Below are 19538 nucleotides of genomic sequence, written 5' to 3' on the forward strand. Positions count from 1 at the left end.
AACTTACCTTTATTCCTCAGGTCTCACCCGTTGCAACCTATAACTGCCTGAAGCGTGGCTCTCCCAGTGGCCAGCTCTGGGTCCCTAATCAGCACCATGCCCTTGGTCTTTGTTTATCCAAGAGCCCCTGGTGTGAACTCTGTTTCTCTCCTCCAGGTAATTCTCTGGCTTTCAGTTTCTCTAGTGCCTTAATTGGTGACTACCTCACTTGATGGACTCCCTTTCTCCTTTCTCCAAGGGGAGGAAGAATAGATTAGGAAGCTATCACAGAGATCCTGATGCCCCTCTAATACCGGCTCCTTCCTTCAAGATATTAAATCCAGAAACAAAAGTTTGGCATGAACACGGAGAAACAAAAGAAAGCAAAGAAGTATGCAACGATTGACATGAATGCTTAGTCCCAGAGATGAGAGATTCAAAGAAAAGGATAGATTGAAACCTAAAAAGACAAAAAAGAAAAATCCCAATGCTCTGAAGGAAAGAGAAGCCTCCAACATCTTTCCTGCTTATTCTTCCAGTATAATACACAGCTGGGCTCACCTTATCATATCCTGGTTGATACCAGCTTTATCAACTTTTCCATCAAAGCCAAATTGAACTTAATATAATTGATGATGGGGCTGGGGATTTAGCTCAGTGGTTCAGCCGCCTGCCTCACAAGCAGAAGGACCCGAGTTCGATCCTCAGTACCAAAAAATATATATATATATAAATATTATATATATAATATATATAATATATAAATATTATATATATTATATATATATAATTGATGATGAACTGTCTGTATGCTGAGTATAATGAGTATATATGAGTCTATCCCTTGTATAACTGATTGTGTAATGGCTAAAATTGAGAAATTGAGACAGAAGTATCTAGTGGCTCTAAGAATTCCCGAGGATCCACAATCTGAAGAATTAACTTGCACACATAAAGGGACCTATGCAAACGACTGCTTAGTGTGTAGAGTAACTCAGCACAAGTGTTACATTGCAGCCATGGTTGAAGAGGACCTTAAATGGAGAATCTGGAAGATCCCTGGAGTTTCTATCAGGTACATTTCTAACCACAGGTGCAACATTGAGCAGATGCTAGATGATTGTGGAGCCCCCTCAGTTCTAATTCTTAAAAGACAAAAGTACCCCCACCTCCCTCCAACCAACTTTCTGTTTTCAGTATGAACATACTGAACATACTGTAGCATGAATTATTATTCACCCATTAGCTCTATTATCAGCCAAGTATGTTTAAATACATTCTTTTTTAATGCTTTTTGAAAATGGTATTGTCTACTTTTAAATTTGTTGCATCTTCTTATAAATCAGGTGTTCCAATGGTTGTTCACATAATTTAATTTGCTCAACAAATATTCATTAAGTTTATGGTAGGTACTTATTAAGACATGTTCCTGTCCACAAGACACTTAGAAGAGTAAAACATAAATAAATAAATACTACAAAATAAGTCAGGGGTGGTGGTACCCACCTGAAATGCTAGCCCTTGGGAAGATCACCAGAAGGTCGAGGCCAGACTGAGCTACACAGTGAGTTCAAGACCATCTTAAATTACATTGTGAGACCCTGTCCCAAAACAAACAAACTAACAAAAAGATGTGGTTTCTCCTTTACAGGGACAACCCAGAAGGATGTGTGACTCATCCTTACTCTGAGCCTGTTGGCTATAAATTCTAGCTGCAAGAGAGGCTGGGAAAGAGTCTCCAGTCCAAGGACCTAGCTAGAAATATGAATGCTCTATTACTGTAGAAAGGCTACTCCAGGGTGGTTTGTTTGCCCAGAGACATAAATTCATATAGTGTTACTGTACTTGACCTGTTCAGATAACTGCCGGGACATTTTTATGACTAAAACATAGGAAAATTTGTGGGGAGATAGGGCCTGTACCCTCATCTGAGAGAGGCCTTATATGGCATTTCAAAGGATTTGGACTTGATTCTGAGAATTCTAAAATAACAGGAAGAATCTAAGTTCTATAAAAAGATTAATAAGTTTGAATGTATTAAAATGACAGATTTCTGTGAAAGTTACTTTGCTCCTTCAAATGACAAGCAACTGATCAGATTTTCCAGCATAAGTATTCAAAGGTATGGGGAGATGGGTACTTTTTTTCCCCCATTAACTTTATTGGTACATTTTAGGTATAAAATACAGTTACATTCATTATTGGGATCTCGTACCATTACATGAGACTCTCTGTTCTTACTTTTTTTCCCGTTCCCCTGCCCTCCCTTCATGTCCTCCACCCTTCCCTATTTGCAAAGACCTTGTTTCCATTTTTTTCCTCTTCTCATATTTTTTCCTTTCCCTTTTTTCCCTTCCCCTACCCCTCACAATTCCCCTGCTCTTCTAGACCTTTTCTTCCTGTTACACAATATCAGTTATACATTTTTTAAATTACAATATTAAGATCTAGGAGACATTACCACAGATTTTACAGAATTTAAAAGGATATAGAAAACATATTACAAAAATCTTTTTTGAAATGAACTTGACAACTTCTAAGAAGTACCTTGGAAGACAAATTAATGAAACTAACTCTGGAGGAAATATAAAATTTGAATAGCACCTATTAAAGAAAGTATATTCCTAGCTTGAAAACCTACCTATATGACAACAGCAGGCTCATAAACATTTTAACTGGTAAATTACATCAAACAATCAAAGGAGAAAAAAGAAGGAACACTTCTCCCCTCATTTTAGGAACTCAACATTGTGCTAATCCTAAAACTGGATAAAGATAATACAAGAAAAAAGTATGAACATAGATAGAAATTTGTTTAACAAAACAAACTATCAGAAGTCAGATCTGGCAGGATGTAGAAAGTGGTTTTGTTATAGGGATGGCAGTGTTGGTTCAGCATTGGAAGATCCACTCTAAAAAGTCATCATTTTAACAGAGGAAAGGAAAAAGCCATATGATCCTGTCACTAGTTGGAGAAAAAGTATTGGACTAAATTCTACAGCCATTCATGGTAAAAGCTATCAGGAGACTAGAAGTAGAACAGAAACTTCTCAACAGATTAAAGACATGTACTTCATACTTCCAGCAAGAATGCCTTATATGAATGGAGAAGATACAATGCTTTCTCCTTCAGGTGGGGAACAAGGGCAGATATGCTTACTCTTTACCTGTCCATTAAACTTTGAAACCTAGTCCCCACCAAAATAATCTGGCAATAAAATGACACAACTAGGATAGGATTGGCACTGCAGAAGCAAAATCTTTATATGTAGATGAAATGATCATCTACAGAGAAAATACTAAGAAATCTCTAGGAGCCCCTAGAACTTGTACTTGAATTTAGCAGGATTAGAAGACACAAGGTATATATAAAATTCAGGTCTGTGTATACTTGCTATAAATGAAGAATTGGATATTGAAATGTAAAGGTTATGTAGGAGTACAAAGGACCTAGAAAAGTTAAAAACAAAAACAAAAACAGTGTTGGAAGACGTTTAGTACTTAATTTTAAGACTTCTTCTAAAGCTACAGTAATCAAGGCAGCGTTGGTGTAAGGAAAGACATATAGATCATTGAAATATAACAGAGAATCTAGAAATAGAACCACACATATATGGTCCACTGAGTTTTGAAAGATTATTTAACATTAGCATTTTATAGAATATAAACTCAATTCAAGAGCCGAGGAAGAGATAGTGTTTGCAGCAAATGGCACAAGAACACCTGGTATCTGTATATTAAAAATTAACCTCAACCCTTTTTTTTCCATACATGAAAATAACTTGAAGGGATCTATGAACCTAAATAAGAAAGCCTAAAAGTATAAAACTTTAAGAAGAAATTATAAGGGAAAATATTTATGAATTCAGGGTAGGCAAGAACTACCTAGGATACAAAAAACATGATGTATAAAAGAAAAAAATTGAGAAATGAGATTCCATCAAAATTTAGAACTTTAAATGACATCATTGAAGTGAAAAGTAGTCCTTAAACAGACCATATTTACAATACATATAACCTATGACCAGAATACATAAAGAATTCTTAGAGCTCATTAATAGACAACCCAATTAAAATGTAGACATAAGAAGATGATAAATAGCCAGTGTAGCACAAGGAATGGTGTGCAACTCTAGAATCAGAAAAATACTAATCAGTACAATAATAAGATTGAATTATACACTCATTAGGGAGATGAAGTTAAAAGTTTTAAAAGCCTTGTCATGACTTTTTCTTTTGTTGGATTCTCCCCCTTTGTGTTTAATTTGTCACTCCCAATGGATTCATTCTTCTGGGTTTCCTGGGGTTGTGATCCTCATTGTCTTTTCCTAGGCTATGGTCTAAAAATTTTGGAGTGCCGGTTTGGCATTCATGAAGTTCCTGAGGTGCTCTTTATCATGAAAGTATCTTATTTCTCCATCAATTTTGAAAGATAGTTTTGCAGGGTACATCAATCTGGGTTGGAGGCTGTTTTCCTTTAGGGCTTGAAATACATGACTCCAAGCTCTTCTGGCCTTGAGGGTTTGCATTGAGAAGTCTGCTGTGATTCTGATGGGCTTTCCTTTGTATGTGATTTGTTTCTTTTTTCTCACTGCTTGGAGAATTTTATTCTTCTGTTGGATTTCTGGAATCCTAACTATTATATGCCTATGTGTAGATTTTTTTTTGATTAAGGCTAGCTGGAGTCCTATATGCCTCACTTACCTGTATGTCAAGTTCTTTTCCCCTCCTTGGGAAGTTTCCTGCCATCACTTCTGTGAATAGTTTTTTTTATGTCATCTGCACTCTCTCCTGTTTCTTCATTGACTCCAATCAGACTTCTGTTATTCTTCTTTGCATCATCTATCAGCTGCTGGATTGATTTCTCATGTTCCCTTACAATTTTTAAGAAATTTTTCTTTTTCTCCTCACTAATTGCAATCTTGTCTTCTATATGTGAAATTCTATCCTCACATTGGTTCATTCTGCTGCGCAGATTTTCGATGGAGTTTTTAATCTCTTGGAAATCTGTATCTGTTTTATGGATTCCATTTGTTTCCTATGTTGGGATTCCATCATGTTGCTCAGATCCTCTAATTTTTAATTTGTGTCCTCTCTAGATTTATTAATCATGTCTTGCACCATGAGCAAAATCTTTGCTGTTATCTGAATAATTATTTCTGATTTCATTTTTCCCAGATCCTCTTTTGTTACCAGTTCAGAGAGTCCAGGTGGTTGAGTATCAGATTGTTTCATCTCATTTCCCTTTGAGGTTGCTGTAAGTGGTTTGGAAGTCTGTTTTTGAGGCTTGTTTATGTGTCTTCTCATTTCCACGGGGGGCAGGGGGTGCTTCTGGCGCCCATGTGGCTCACCTTCTCTGCCCTAGGAGCCCGGGATGGCAGCGGGGGAGCCTTCTTCTGGGAGCTGGGACCAACTGAGCTTCTCTGCCCTAGGAGCCTGGGATGGAGGTGGGGAGCTTCCTTCCGGGTGTTGGGACCAGCTGAGCTTCTCTGCCCTAGGAGCCTGGGATGGAGGGGTGGAGCTTCCTTCTGGGTGCTGGGACGAGCTAAGCTTCTCTGTCCATCAACAGTTGAATGGATAAAGAAAATATGGTTTATATATACACAATGGAGTACTGCTCTGCCATAAAGAAGTATAAATTTGAGTCATTTTTAAGTCATTGCATGGATCTTGAGACCATAATACTAATTGAAATAATTCAGTCACAAAAGGTTAAATGTTGCATGGTTTCTCTGAGATACCCAAAATACAAATAATGTAAAGATCAAAATAAATCATCATGTTAAGAAACAGTGATGTAAATTCTGTAGAGATGGGAAGGAGATCTAGGGAAAGAGGGAGAGAGGAGGTTTGGGTGGGAGATAGGGGAAGTAAAAATAATCAAAAGTGATATGTGTGTGTATCAATCCCCAAAGGTGAAAGCAATCACTATGTAGCAAAACATATATTAATAAAAATTTAAAAATGTAACAGAGAGCCAAATAATCACTATTTTATGATCTTTAATCATTGAGAACTGACTGTGAGGCTTTGGTGACTGTGGACTGTGTGTATGGGTAAAAGCTATTCTAGGGAAATATTAAAAATAATTCTTTAGTTTTGACCTCTAATCTGAAGTTGTTTTTCCAATCATCTGTCAAGTAGACCAATCCTGAGCTGGGACACAAGCCATGCCTTTTCCTCATCCTCTCTCTCATCTCCCTATCTTACTAGTTACAGAAATAAACTACCTAGCTTTTAAAGTATTTGGTAATCCCTTCATCTCTTTGGCCAGCTCCACTGAACTCTGCCACTGATCTTAGATCACTTTGCCAACCATTTATCATAGGTGGGGTTAATAATTACTATTTAACCCCAGTTTCTATCATATTCCACACTTGGCTGAAGAGTCAGCATCAGTATTGGCGGTGCTTCTTTCTTCTTTCTCAGCACTTGGACTCCTCTTACCTCTATTGTTACAACTAAAATACTACACTGAATTAATTCCAAGATAGAACAAATTGTTATGTTACATTTCCCTCTAAAAGCTGTTAAACCAAAACTCTTGAGATGAAGCTTTCTCTAAGACAAAAGGCTTTTGAACTCTTCAGATGTTAACAAGAAAGGGACCAGGTCTTGGTGTTACCAGGTTCTGGGGTACTGGAGTCTCCTGTAGAGGTGATTTCTAGGTCCTTTCCGCCCTGGGAAAAGAATTCAATGAAACAAACATAAACATGGCAAAGCTTCACATTTATTTAAAAAAACCAGAAGGGTATGGGTAAAATGGGCTCTGCAGAGCTAGTTTAGGCCAAGTAAAGAGGGAAGAAAAAATAAAAATACACCGTATAGCATAGGGTAGGCTATCGTGAAGGGGCGCAATAGCAAGCACTTAATGGCGACTGACTCTTTCATATTTACCATACTGTCCTCTCATCTAGGTAATCCCATCAAAAACCTGCTTCAGTACTCATGACATTCAGGGTTCTGAGAGCTGTTCTGTGTTCCAGGATCTTGTCACACCTCCTTTCTCAGCCCTACCTTCCTGTCTCACTGGGACAAGTTCTGAAACTGTTTCACAGCAAGGCTAGACTGTCATTGGAAATACGTCCCCAGACCAAAGAGCCAAGAGCAACTTTATAATGAAAATTTGAGGAAGAAAAACATAAATTATTCCCACTGAACTTAATTTGACGATAAATAAGAGGTATTTGATAACTTGACGTGAGGAAAGTTTTGGGGAAAGAAGTACTTGTTGCTGCTAGATTGGTTGAGTTTAGTAGTTTGGAAAGTTTATATGTAAACAGACGGCATAGGATCTGGGGATCAGTCTGCCAGGCTTTTATGTCAAGGTCTGATATAACTGAGGAATGTGGAATAGTCTTTTGTTGATCCTGACAATAGCTGGTAACAAATTAACTTCCTTATTTCTTCCTCACTCCGCTCTCCAGCTTTTGTAATTAAGTTCAAGACATCTCAAAATTTTTCTTTTTTCAAGGCTGTCTTGATTTTTTCATCTCCCACATGAGATTTGATTCTTTTCTTGCCTTTGATTCTGGAGCTTACTTTAATTATAACACTTGTATCAATGTATTGCTCTCATTTCTTTGTAAAGCTTTCTACCCTATTGTATTGAACTCTTCTTTATGGTCAGGAAGTATGTTTTATTTCTCTGTGTTTTCCTGAGTGCCGAAAATAATAACTAGTAGATAACAGACACTATAGAGACTTAAAAGATCTTTTCTCTACTTCCCTCTACTCCTAATTTCTGTCACCTCAAATTCATGAGACCAGAAAATGGAGAGACAAAGGGAAAAGGCATGAACAAAACTAAGTAAACTAAGTAAACTGATAGCCTTGTGAGATAAAGTCTCAAGGGAAGCTAGAGTTGCAAGAGACTGAAGGACTCTTAAAATCTGCTGGTGATGAGAAACAGCAGCCAAGAAGCCACCTGCTGTTTTTTTACACATACTCTGCCCCTTTGCTCTCCAGAGAGCTGTATATAAACTTTTGTATTTGGGTGCTTCCTTGGAGTCCCTAATATTCTGAGGGTTGATCTCTATTCTTTGCAATGAAACAAACACCGATCATTCCCCACTGCTTGCTGTATCCTGTCACTTCATTTTTTGTCATCTTACAATAAGAACCCTGAGAGGATGGGAGCTAGTTACATCTTTGGCACCCAACATAGGGCATTCATCTTCTCTATGGAGAGATAAGTGTGGTGGAAAGGCCAGACCACATATTCACGGTTCACATTCTTTCACTGTCCCTTTATAGAAATCTAAGAAACAGTAGGTTCTTTCCTGGCCAGTACAAGAAGCTCTTCCTGAAGCAGAGGACAAGTTCCTCAGCACTTTCTGATCAGTTCCTCACTGAAACCAGTGGGAATGTTAGCCTGACACGGAGCTGTATTCCTTTCTGGAGACAGACCACTCGTTGTGTGGAGCTGAGGAAAGCTGAGATGGCGACTGAGAGGCTCTGGGTAGGGCTACTCCCTGGTAGACACCAAAAAGCCCCCCGTTGAAAGATGAGACCCAACAGCTTGACTGGGCAACAGCAGAGAGGACTCCACTTATCTACTGTCCCCACCTGCACTCCTCTGTGAGGTGAGAGGTAAACTTGGTGATTTCCAGGTATCCCCTCTTTCCCAGGGTGACCTGAGACGACACTGTTAGAGCCCTCTCTTAAGCCTTCATTAAGAGTTAAACTACAAGTTTGGCCTTTTCTCTCTCTGCTAGCATGACAGACCCCCCTCTTTGGATATTTTTTGATACATTTACTGGGCACAGGTTAGGAGCCTAGCCCAAATTTCAGACTTTCCCAATCCTCGAGATCCCTGATGTTCCAGCTCCCACCTTACCTCTCATAGAGTCAATATCTTATAAATAATGCCCTAGATTCCCTGAGAAAGGTTTGCTAGTTCAAAAGTTGGAGTCAAGAGAGAGACTTTCCCACCCTAGGCCCTTTTCTCATAATTCCAGCTCATGGGAAGTTAGTTTTGGGACTCACTGGACCACTCCCTTTAGACTCTGGGTTACTTTTCTAAACAAAAGCAGCTTGGCAGCACCACCCCTCTCTCTGGGACGTTGGGCTAAGGAATATCCTTATGAAGCCTTTCTATCATTCCTAGGGGCCTCGAATTTATTCTATCCAAACCCATCTATCCACTATGAGGGTTAGGTGCTGGGCACAACTTCCTGGGACAGCACATCAACACAGTGCGACTGAGGTTGACCCATCCACAAATTGGGGATCTACTCTCTTGCCATTGTGGGCTGAGAGATGGAGAAAGAAAGAGTAATGAGCGATATAAGGTGGTGCCCTTATCTCATAACCTCTCTTACAAACAAACAAACAAACAAACAAACAAACACTGGGACTTAGAGGCAGTGAGCTGCCTACATCTCTAGTCAGGTCAGAGCATTTTACCAAGCAGTTTGTCTTTAACACAGAATAGCTGTCAGAGGAGTAATTTACTACAGTTGCTCCAATCGAAATTAAGATCTAATCCTTCTTTAAACAGTACTTGCTTTCACAGTATAAAGAGGTGTTTCTTTCTTCCTGTCTAAATCTTTCTGCTATTAACTTACTACAAGAGATCTCTGTGTTAATTGGTTACCCCTAAAAAAAAAGTTTCTGACTAGTCTATTAATAATTGCAAACCTATAACTATAACAGATTATTATAGCTCAACTTGGCCACTACTTCTAAGAGTGTACTCTAATTTTAAAATAATTGTTTTGTGTGTCTGTGTTTCTTTCTTTCTTTCTTTCTTTCTTTCTTTCTTTCTTTCTTTCTTTCTTTCTTTCTTTCTTTTCCTTCCTTCCTTCCTTCCTTCCTTCCTTCCTTCCTTCCTTCCTTCCTTCCTTCCTTTCTTTCCTTCTTCCTTTCGTTCTGTACCAGGGATCAAACTCAGGACCTTGTGCTTGCAAAGCAGGTGCGATGCCACGGAGCTAAATCCCTGGCCCTGTGTTTCTTGTTTGTTCATTTAAAAACTGTTTAAGGTAACTAAAATTGCTTTGTTAAAGCTTTTTGAGTTCACATCAATTTGTTTTTCTTTCATTTTTTTCTGGCTTTTTTGTACCTTCCATAAAAAATGGTTATCCAGTTTTTGGAAATAGCCAAATTCACTTGAAACATTAAAAAATAAGGGCTAAAGAACTAGATACTTACATATAAATTCCTTAAAGTTTGATAGCATAAAGGTTATTTATGATTTGAATTCATGCATATATTTCTATGCTATAGGTCAGTTTTCAGATATATGTTCTACTTAGTTTGGTTTATAAATAGAGACCCATGGTATTAAGCCAAAATGCTTTTTGATTCACAAAACTGAACAGTGGGCCAATTTAAATCAGTTGGTAAAGATACCTTTAAAGTTTTTGATGTGTCCATTCATGGCATTAGCTAATCAAAATGACATAAAAATTGGTTTTATAAATACAATGCCTATTATCCTCTGTATACTATAATTTAAGAATTTTTCCTTGGTTGAAAGATAATACATATATAGTTTTTAAAATGTTATCTATTATGATTGATTCTCATAAGTCATCTAAAATAATTGTGAAAATGAATAAGCGGGGACCCCTTGGACCTGGAAAAACTGCTGGACAAGACTCCCCTCTGTGAATAAAAGAACACGTCCCTGAATCAAGTTATTTGACTTTTATCCACTGATGGGACTTCAGGTTTTTCCCAAAGTTTTATGGTGGCACACTCCAACAAGTGTTATTAAATATACTATTATAATATATTTAAGTTAGTTATAATTAAAAGGTTAAGTTCTCTATATACAAAACAATAAGACTTTCTTAACATAGTAAGATGCTCTTGGTTATATTTACAAAATAGATTTAAAAACAAGTGTTTTGTATTGTATTTAGTTTCTTGTGTTTTCTGTTGTTAAACTTTTGGTTACTAAAATTGAATCTTAAAAGTTAAGTCAAATGTTAGCTTATAAAATCTTTTCAATAATCAGTTTATGATAAGTGAGATAAACAACTATTATCTCAGTTTATGTCAACATATTTTTGACTATATATATATCCTTATAAGATATCTTGTTTATACAACATATGCTATAAGTCTGAGCTTTAGTTAAGTTTATAGAGTTAAAATTATATAAGTTTAGCCACACCTGCCTTGCAAGGATAAGGTCCTGAGTTTGAACCCTGGTACCACCCCCCCCAAATAAACCTATATAAGTTTAATGCATACAAAGTAACTAGCAGGTGTTCTCTTTTATACATCTAGTTCTTAAACATATAAAATGATCAAAATTTAGGATTTTTCTCAAAGTTTGGACCTGCCATTTAAAATTTGATCTATATCTATTGGCTTTAATTAAACAAAATATTTTGTTTTTGTATGAATGAGACTCACTTGTATATTGGGTAACAAGTCTATTTGTGGTCAGCAGCATTGTTTCCTAAATGCATATGACCTCTAAAGATGTTCTTTAATTCTTGCCAGTGCTGTTATTTAATCTGAATGAAAGCTAAAGTCGCTGTGTGCTGGAAACAAGAGTACTTCTTCTGCATATAGACAACAGATCTCTATGAGACTGGCAAAGAGGCCCAGGCTAATGGTGGCAAGAAGTGAGGCAAGCTGCTGCCTGACCTTGGTTTGGGGGGCCTGCACATGTGGGGTAACCTCAAGATAAGGCTGGCAGCTACACAGCCTGGCTTTGGGGGAGCTAAACAGGATCCCATCTCTTCCTTTTCCTTGTATCCCTCCCCAAAAGTACACAGGAGAGATTATAAAGACACACAGTACATTTCAAATGCTTATAAGTAGCTCAATGTTTTATACCTTTAGGTTTTATTTTATAAACGTGGGATGAAAGAATGGCTGGTATCAAGAAATCAACCAATAACAAATGCTGGTGGGGGTGTGGGGAGAAAGGAACCCTTCTCCATTGCTGGTGGGAGTGCAGACTGGTGCAACCACTGTGGAAATCAGTATGGAGATACCTCAAAGAACTAGGACTAGAGGTCCCATTTGACCCAGCTATTCCCCTACTGGGTATCTTCCCCAAAGAATTAAAAGAATCATACCACAGTGATATATGTGCACCCATGTTTATAGTGGCTCAGTTTGTAATAGCTAAAGCTTGGAAACAGCCCAAGTGCCCATCAGCTGGAGACTGGATAAAGAAGATGTGAGGTTTTTAATAAAATGGAGTATTACTCAGCCATCAAGAACTAGAAGCTAGAGACATTTATAGCTAAATGGATGCATATTGAGGACATACTCTTAAGTGAAATAAATAGGACACACATGTGTAAATACTGAATAGTATCTCTAGTGTGAGAAACTGAAAGTGTAAATAAGGATTAAAACGTTTAAAATAAATAATTGATAATTTGAAAGAGGAAGAAAAGGTCCAAAGAGGTAGGGGAGGTGGGAGGGGAAGGGGAAAGGAAAGAAGGGAAAGGAAAAATTATGAGAAAAGAAAAAAAATGGAAACAAAGTTTATGTAAATAGGGAAGGGTGGTGGAGGCAAAGGGTGCATAGGTAATGGGGAAACAATAAGAACCAAGATACATCATGTACAGGTGCAAGCACCCAATGATAAATGTAAACATATTGTATATCTACAATGTACCAATAAAAGAATTTAAGCAAAAAAAAAAGATAAAAAGACAAAATCTCAAACTTGACTTTATAATGAGAGATTGTGAACAAGTATCCCATCTAACAATCTATAACTCTTTCTATCATAAGGTATTCTGTACTAATAAAAATTTAAATACACTTTTCAAGGACAAAAACCCAAAGGTTCTAACCTAATGATATCAACATACTTGTTATCCTAAAACGTTATGTTTGTGATTGATTTTAAATTTTTCCGCTAAGATTTTATAACTGTTATCTGGTACTATTCTGTAAAAGTTTAACTTCTAAGGCAATCAGAGGAGGACCCTCAGGACCCCCTGACAGCAATCAGAGGTCACCTCCGCAGAGGAGCGAGTGAGACCAGAAAATGAACAGACAATGGCCAAAGTCCTGAGCAAATCTAAATAAACTCAGTCAATTAACAGCCGCATGTGATAAAGTCTCAAGGGAAGCCAGAGTTGCAAGAGACAATGGATTGTTAAAATCTGCTGGTGATGAGAAGCAGCAGCAAAGAAGCCACCTGCGTTTTTAGCCTGTTCTCTGCCCCTTTGCCCTCCGTAGAGCTGAGTACCAACTTCTGGATTCAGGTGCTTCCTTAGAGTTCTTTCACCCCTCATCCACAGAAGGCTGTTCTCTGTTTTTTTCTAATAAAACACATACTGCTCTCCCCACCGCTTGCTGTATTCTGATGTTTTGATCTTTTTTGTTTTTGTTTTTCTGGTACTGGGAATCAAACTCAGGACCTTGTGGTTGCCAGGGAGGCATGGTGCCACTGAGCTAAATCCCTGGCTCTAGTTGCTTCAATCTTCATGGCCTCAGAGCAAGAACCCAGAGGGGAGGGAGCCACTTACAATGACACCATCATTCATTCATAGAGATGTTGGCACTGATTCACAGTCTTTTTTCTATCTCAACTCCAATGATTATCTTGGTGAAATCAATGTCTCCATTAATGATTCATTCAGTACCCTGACTTCTCAGATCTTTGTCTCTCAGAATGAAAAAGATAATAAAAACAGTTTCATTCTGTGGGAGTAATTTCTTAGACCTTGGGAAAAGTCCTACTAATATGTTATGAGAACTGGAATTCCAATGAATTCTTCCCTATTTTTAAAACCAGAACATAGTTGTTTACCTTCTTCATGGAGAGTTGGCACATTTAGAATTGATCTAGTTTGCATAAATTCAGGATTTTGGTACCAGATTCTACAGATATATCTTTCCTATCTTCCTCTTATTTCTAGACAATAAGCAGTATATAGGAACATATGTATACTGACTCTTTCCATTCTTAGATAAGAAACGTTAAGTCCTCATTTTAAAATGCTAGATGTTGAGTTCTATGCTAGGTTATATTTCTACTAACAAAAAAAGGCTAAATTAAAACTTGATCATTAATATATAATTCTCATTAGAAAAAATATAAACAGAATGAGGCCAATGATATGGGTTAAATTGTTCTTCCCCAAATTCAATGTTGAAACTCTAGCCCCCAGTACTTCGGAATGAAACTTTGGAGATAGGGCTTTGCCAGAGCGATTTAAGGTTAAAATGAGGTCAGAGGAGTGGGCCCTAATCCAAGATGACTGTGTCCTTTGCAGAAAAGGGAGAAATGCCAGACAGAGCAAAGGCTTTGCAAGTACACAATGAATAGAGCCTTCTGCAGCCAAGGTGTGAACCACCAGAAGAAACAAGACCTGCTAGTAACTCCACCTCAGGCTTGCAGTCTCCAGAATGTGAGAAAATCATTTTCCCTTGTTCAAGACACATGGTGTGTGGTATTTTGTAAGGGGAGCACTAGGAAACTCTCACCTGATAAAGCCTATCTTTTTATGTAGATCTGAGAAGGTAGGTAAACCATGCTTTTTCTGTCATGCTTGATGGTGAAAGGTGATCACCATGTAAAAGGGCTGTTTGTTTTATTTTAGGATTACTTCTCAAAATGTCAATTTTGTAATTTAAAAAATAAAATAGTTGAATGTATATTGATTTTATTTTATTTTTTTCTCATTTCACACTGGGTCAAATTTATTTTTTAATTATTTATGTATTAATTGGTACATTTTAGGTATACAATACATTTACATTTATCATTGGGTGTTTGTACCTGTACATGATGTATCTTGGTTCTTATTTTTTCCCCATTACCTATGCGCCCTTCACCCCCACCACCCCTCCCTATTTACATAGACTTTGTTTCCATTTTTTTTCTTTCTCATAATTTTTCCTTTCCCTTCTTCCCTTTCCCCTTCTCCTCCCACCACCCCTACACCTTTGGACCTTTTCCTATTTCAAATGATCAATTATTCATTTTAATCATTTTCATCCTTATTTACACTTTCAGTTTCTCACACTAGAGCTACTATTTGGTATTTACACATGTGTGTCCTATTTATTTCACTTAAGAGTATGACCACAATATGCATCCATTTAGCTATAAAAGACTCTAGTTTCTCATTCTTTATGGCTGAGTAGTACTCCAATTTATTAAAAAACCACATCTTCTTTATCCAGTTTCCAGTTGATGGGCACTTGGGCTGTTTCCAAACCTTAGCTATTACAAACTGCACTGCTATAAACATAGATGCACATATATCACTGTGGTATGATTCTTTTAATTCTTTGGGGAAGATACCCAGCAGGGGAATAGCTGGGTCAAATGGGACTTCCAGTCCTAGTTCTTTGAGGTATCTCCATACTGATTTCCACAGTGGTTGCACCAGTCTGCACTCCCACCAGCAATGGAGAAGGGTTCCTTTCTCCCCACACCCCCACCAGCTTTTGTTATTGGTTGACTTCTTTTTTTTTTTTTTTTTGGTATCAGGGATTGAACTCGGGTCCTTGCGCTTTCGCAGCAGGCGATGAAACCACTGAGCTAAATCCCAGGCCCAATTGGTTGACTTCTTGATAGCAGCCATTCTTTGTGGGGTGAGGTGGAATCTCAGTGTTGTTTTCATCTGCATCTCTCAAATGACCAGTGATGTTGAATATTTTTTCTTATATTTATTTGCTGTTTTTAGTTCTTTGTTTGAAAAATGTTCATTTCAGATGCCCATTTTTGAATTGGGTCTTTGTATTTGGGGGGTCAGACTGTTTTTCAATTCTTTATATATTCTAGATAGTAGACCTTTGTTTGAGGTACAACTGCTAAAAATTTCTTCCCATATTGTAGGTTGTCTCTTAGCTCTGTTGGTAGTTTCTCTTGCAGTGCAGAAGCTTTTTAATAAGATGAGATCCCAGTTGTTGATTCTTTGTGTTAGCTCCCATGCTACTGAAGTTTTGTTCATAAAGTGTTTTCCTATGGCAATGTCATTGAGAATTCTACCTAACTTATCTTCCAGCAAGTTTAGTGTTTCTGTCTTGATATTTAGCTCTTTAATCCACTTCGATCTTAGTTTAGTGCATGGTGATAGGTATGGGTCTAGCTTTAATCTTTGGCAGGTTGAAATCCAGTTTTTCCAACACCATTTATTGAACAGGCTATCTTTTCTCCAATGAGGGTGATTGGCTCCTTTGTCAAAGATAAGGTGGGTGAGTATGTCTGGAGTTGTTTCTGCATCTTCTAATCTATTCCACTGATCTTTGAGTCTGTTTCTTTGCCAGTACCATGCTGTTTTTATCACAGTAGCTTTGTAGTATAGTTTCAAGTTGGGGATTGTGATACCCTCAGCCATGTCTCTGTTGTCTAGAATTGCTTTTGGTATTCTAGGTTTCTTCTGCTTCCAAATGAATTTTTGGATTGTTTTCTCTACTTTTGTGAAGTATATTGTTGGAATTTCAATCGGTATTGCATTAAATCTATATAGTAGTTTTGGAAGTATGGCCATTTTCACTATATTGATTCTTCCTACCCAGGAACAAGGGATACCTTTCTGTATTCTTATATCCTCTTCAATCTCCTTTTTCAGGGTGCTGTAGTTTTCAGTGTAGAGGTCTTTTGTTTCCTTTGTTAGATTGATTCCTAGATATTTCACTTTTTTAGATGTTATTGTAAAAGGAATTATTTCCCTAATTTCTCTCTCAATGGGTCTGCTATTTGTGTATAAGAAGGCTATTGTTTTTGAGTGTTGACCTTATATCCAGCTACTCTACTGAATCTGTCAATTAGGTCTAGAAGACTTTTGACTGAGTTTTTTGGGTCTTCTATGTGAAGTATCATATCATCAGCAAATAATGACAGTTTCACTTCTTCCTTTCCTATCTTTATTCCTTTTATTTCTTTCTCTTATCTAATTGCTATGGCTAATGTTTCCAGAACAATATTGAACAGGAGCGGTGATAGTGGGCATCCTTGTTTTGTTCCTGATTTTAGCATGAAAGTTTTCAGTTTTTGACCATTTAGTATGATGTTGGCTGTTGGTTTTTCATAGATAGCCTTAATCAGGTTGAGATACAGACCTTCTATTCCTATTTTCTGTAGCGTTTTTATCATGAATGGGTGCTGGATTTTGTTAAATGCCTTTTCTGCATCTATTGAAATGATCATATGGTTTTTGTTCTTGACTCTGTTAATACAGTGTATTACATTTATTGATTTACAGATGTTGAACCATCCTTGCATCCCTGGGATAAATCTGACTTGGTCAGGGTGTATGATCTTCTTGATGACACTTTGTATTTTGTTTGCCAGTATCTTGTTGAGGATTGTTGCATCTATGTTCATTAGGGAGATTGGTCTGTAGTTCTCTTTTTGAGTTGGGTCTTTCCCTGCTTTTGGAATCAAAGTAACACTTGCTTCCAGGAAAGAATTTGGAAACCTTGCTTCCCTTTCAATTTCCTTGATGAGTTTAAAGAGTAATGGAGATAGTTCTTCTTTAAATGTCTTGTAGAATTCAGCAGTGAACCCATCAGGACCTGGGCTTTTCTTTGTTCATAAATTTTTCATTACATTTTCAATTTCACTCATTGTTATTGGGGTGTTTAGAATTTCTATATCTTCTTCATTTAACTTTGGCAATTCGTATGTATCTAGAAATCTGTCTATTTCTTCTATGTTTTCCATTTTATTTGAGTACAGGTTCTCAAAGTATGTATTGATGATCTTCTGAATTTCTGCTGGATCTGTTGTGGCGTCACCTTTTTCATTCTTAATTGCATGGATTTGAGCCTTTTCTTTCCTTTTGTTTTGTTTTGCTTTGTTTTTTGGTAATAGGGATTGAACTCTGGTCCTTGTACTTGTGCAGCAGGCGGTGAAACCACTGAGCTAAATCTCCTGCCCTTCTTTCCTTTTTTTGGTAAAGTTGGCTAAAGGTTTATCAATTTTATTTATTCTTTCAAAAAAGCACCTCTTCGATTTGTTGATTTTTTGTATCATTCTCTTAGTCTCCATTGCATTGATTTCTGCTTGGATCTTTATAATTTCCTTTCTTGTACGAGCTTTGGGTTTGTTATGTTCTTCTTTTTCTAGGAGCTTGAGTTTCTACATTAGGTTATTTAACTGAGTTCTCTCTGTGTCCTTATATGGGCATTCACTGCTATGAATTTCCCATGTGGAACTGCTTTCATTGTGTCCCACAGATTCCTGTATGTTGTACTGGCATTATCACTTACTTGTAGAAACTGTCTAATTTCTTCTTTAATTTCGTCTGTGACCCATTGGTTGTTTAGGAGAGTGTTATTCAATTTCCATGTGTTTGTGGGTGTTTTGTGGTTTCTTATGTTATTGATCTCCAATTTTATTGCACTATGGTCTGATAATATACAGGGGATAACTTGAATTCTTTTACATTCACTTAGATTTGCCCTATGAGCTAGTATGTGATCTATTTTGGAGAATGACCCATGTGCAGCTGAAAAGAATGTTTATTCTGATTTCGTGGGGTGGAACACTCTATAAACATCTATTAAGTCCATTTATTCAATAGCTTGGTTCAGTTCTAGAATTTCATTGTTAATTTTTTTCCTAGATGATCTGTCTATTTGTGATAGAGTGGTGTTGAGGTCCCCCACTACAATTATGTTATTGTTTATTTGTTTTTCATTTCCATTAATATTTGTTCTGTATAGTTGGGGGCATTCGTATTTGGTGCATAAATATTTAGGATTGTCATCTTTTCCTCTTGGATTGTTCCCTTCAGGATGTAGTGACCATCTTTGTCTCTCTTAATTAGTTTTGGCTTGAAATCTACTTTGTCTGCAAATAAGATTGCTACCCCTGCTTTTTTCTGGGTTCCTGTGGCATGAAGAACTGTTTTCCATCTTTTTACTTTCAGCCTATGAATTTCCTTTTGAGTTAGGTATGTTTCTTGTGTACAGCATATTGCTGGGTTTTGCTTCCTAATCCCTTCTGTCAGTCTGTTTCTTTTGATTGGCAAATTGAGGCCATTCACATTGATAGTTATAATTGAGAGATATTGACTCATTCTTGCCATGATGTTTTATTGTTGTTGGCTCTTTTCTTATTTTTCCCCCTTTCCCTTTAGTGCCTTACCTTGCATGGTGTCTTCTCTCTGTTGGCCCTCATGGAGTTGTGACCTTCATTGTCTTTTTCTAGGATATTGCATAAAATTATTTGGAGTGCTGATTTGGTGTTCCTGAAATTTCTCAGGTGTTCTTTGTCATGAAAGTATCTAATTTCCCCATTGATTTTGAAAGATAATTTTGCCAGATACAACAGTCTAGGTTGGAAGTTATTTTCTTTTAGGGCTTGAAATACTTCACTCCAGGCTCTCCTTGATTTGAGGGTTTGTGTTGAGAAATCTGCCATGATTCTGATGGGCTTCCTTTGTAGGTGATTTGTTTCTGTTCTCTGTCTGTAGAATTTTGTTCTTCTGTTGGGTTTCTGGGATCTTGACTATTATATGTCTAGGTGTAGATTTTTTTTGATCATGGCTGGGTGGAGTTCTATATGCCTCACTTATCTGTGTGTCCAATTCTCCACCTCTGTCTGGGAAGTTTTCTACTATTACTTCTGTGAACAGTTTTTTTTATGTCATTTGTACTTTCTCCTGTTTTTT

At 37.2% G+C, this 19538-nt stretch overlaps 1 pseudogene; it reads left to right on the forward strand.

The window, feature by feature from the left end:
* The first annotated feature begins 338 nt into the window (after positions 1-338).
* LOC101720086 (rRNA-processing protein FCF1 homolog) lies at positions 339-1181 on the forward strand (annotated as a pseudogene).
* The last annotated feature ends 18357 nt before the right edge of the window (positions 1182-19538 follow it).

Source organism: Heterocephalus glaber, unplaced genomic scaffold (assembly GCF_053883595.1).
Source record: "Heterocephalus glaber isolate CG9 unplaced genomic scaffold, H.glaber_assembly_v1.0 deba00000621, whole genome shotgun sequence".
Lineage (NCBI taxonomy): Eukaryota > Metazoa > Chordata > Mammalia > Rodentia > Bathyergidae > Heterocephalus > Heterocephalus glaber.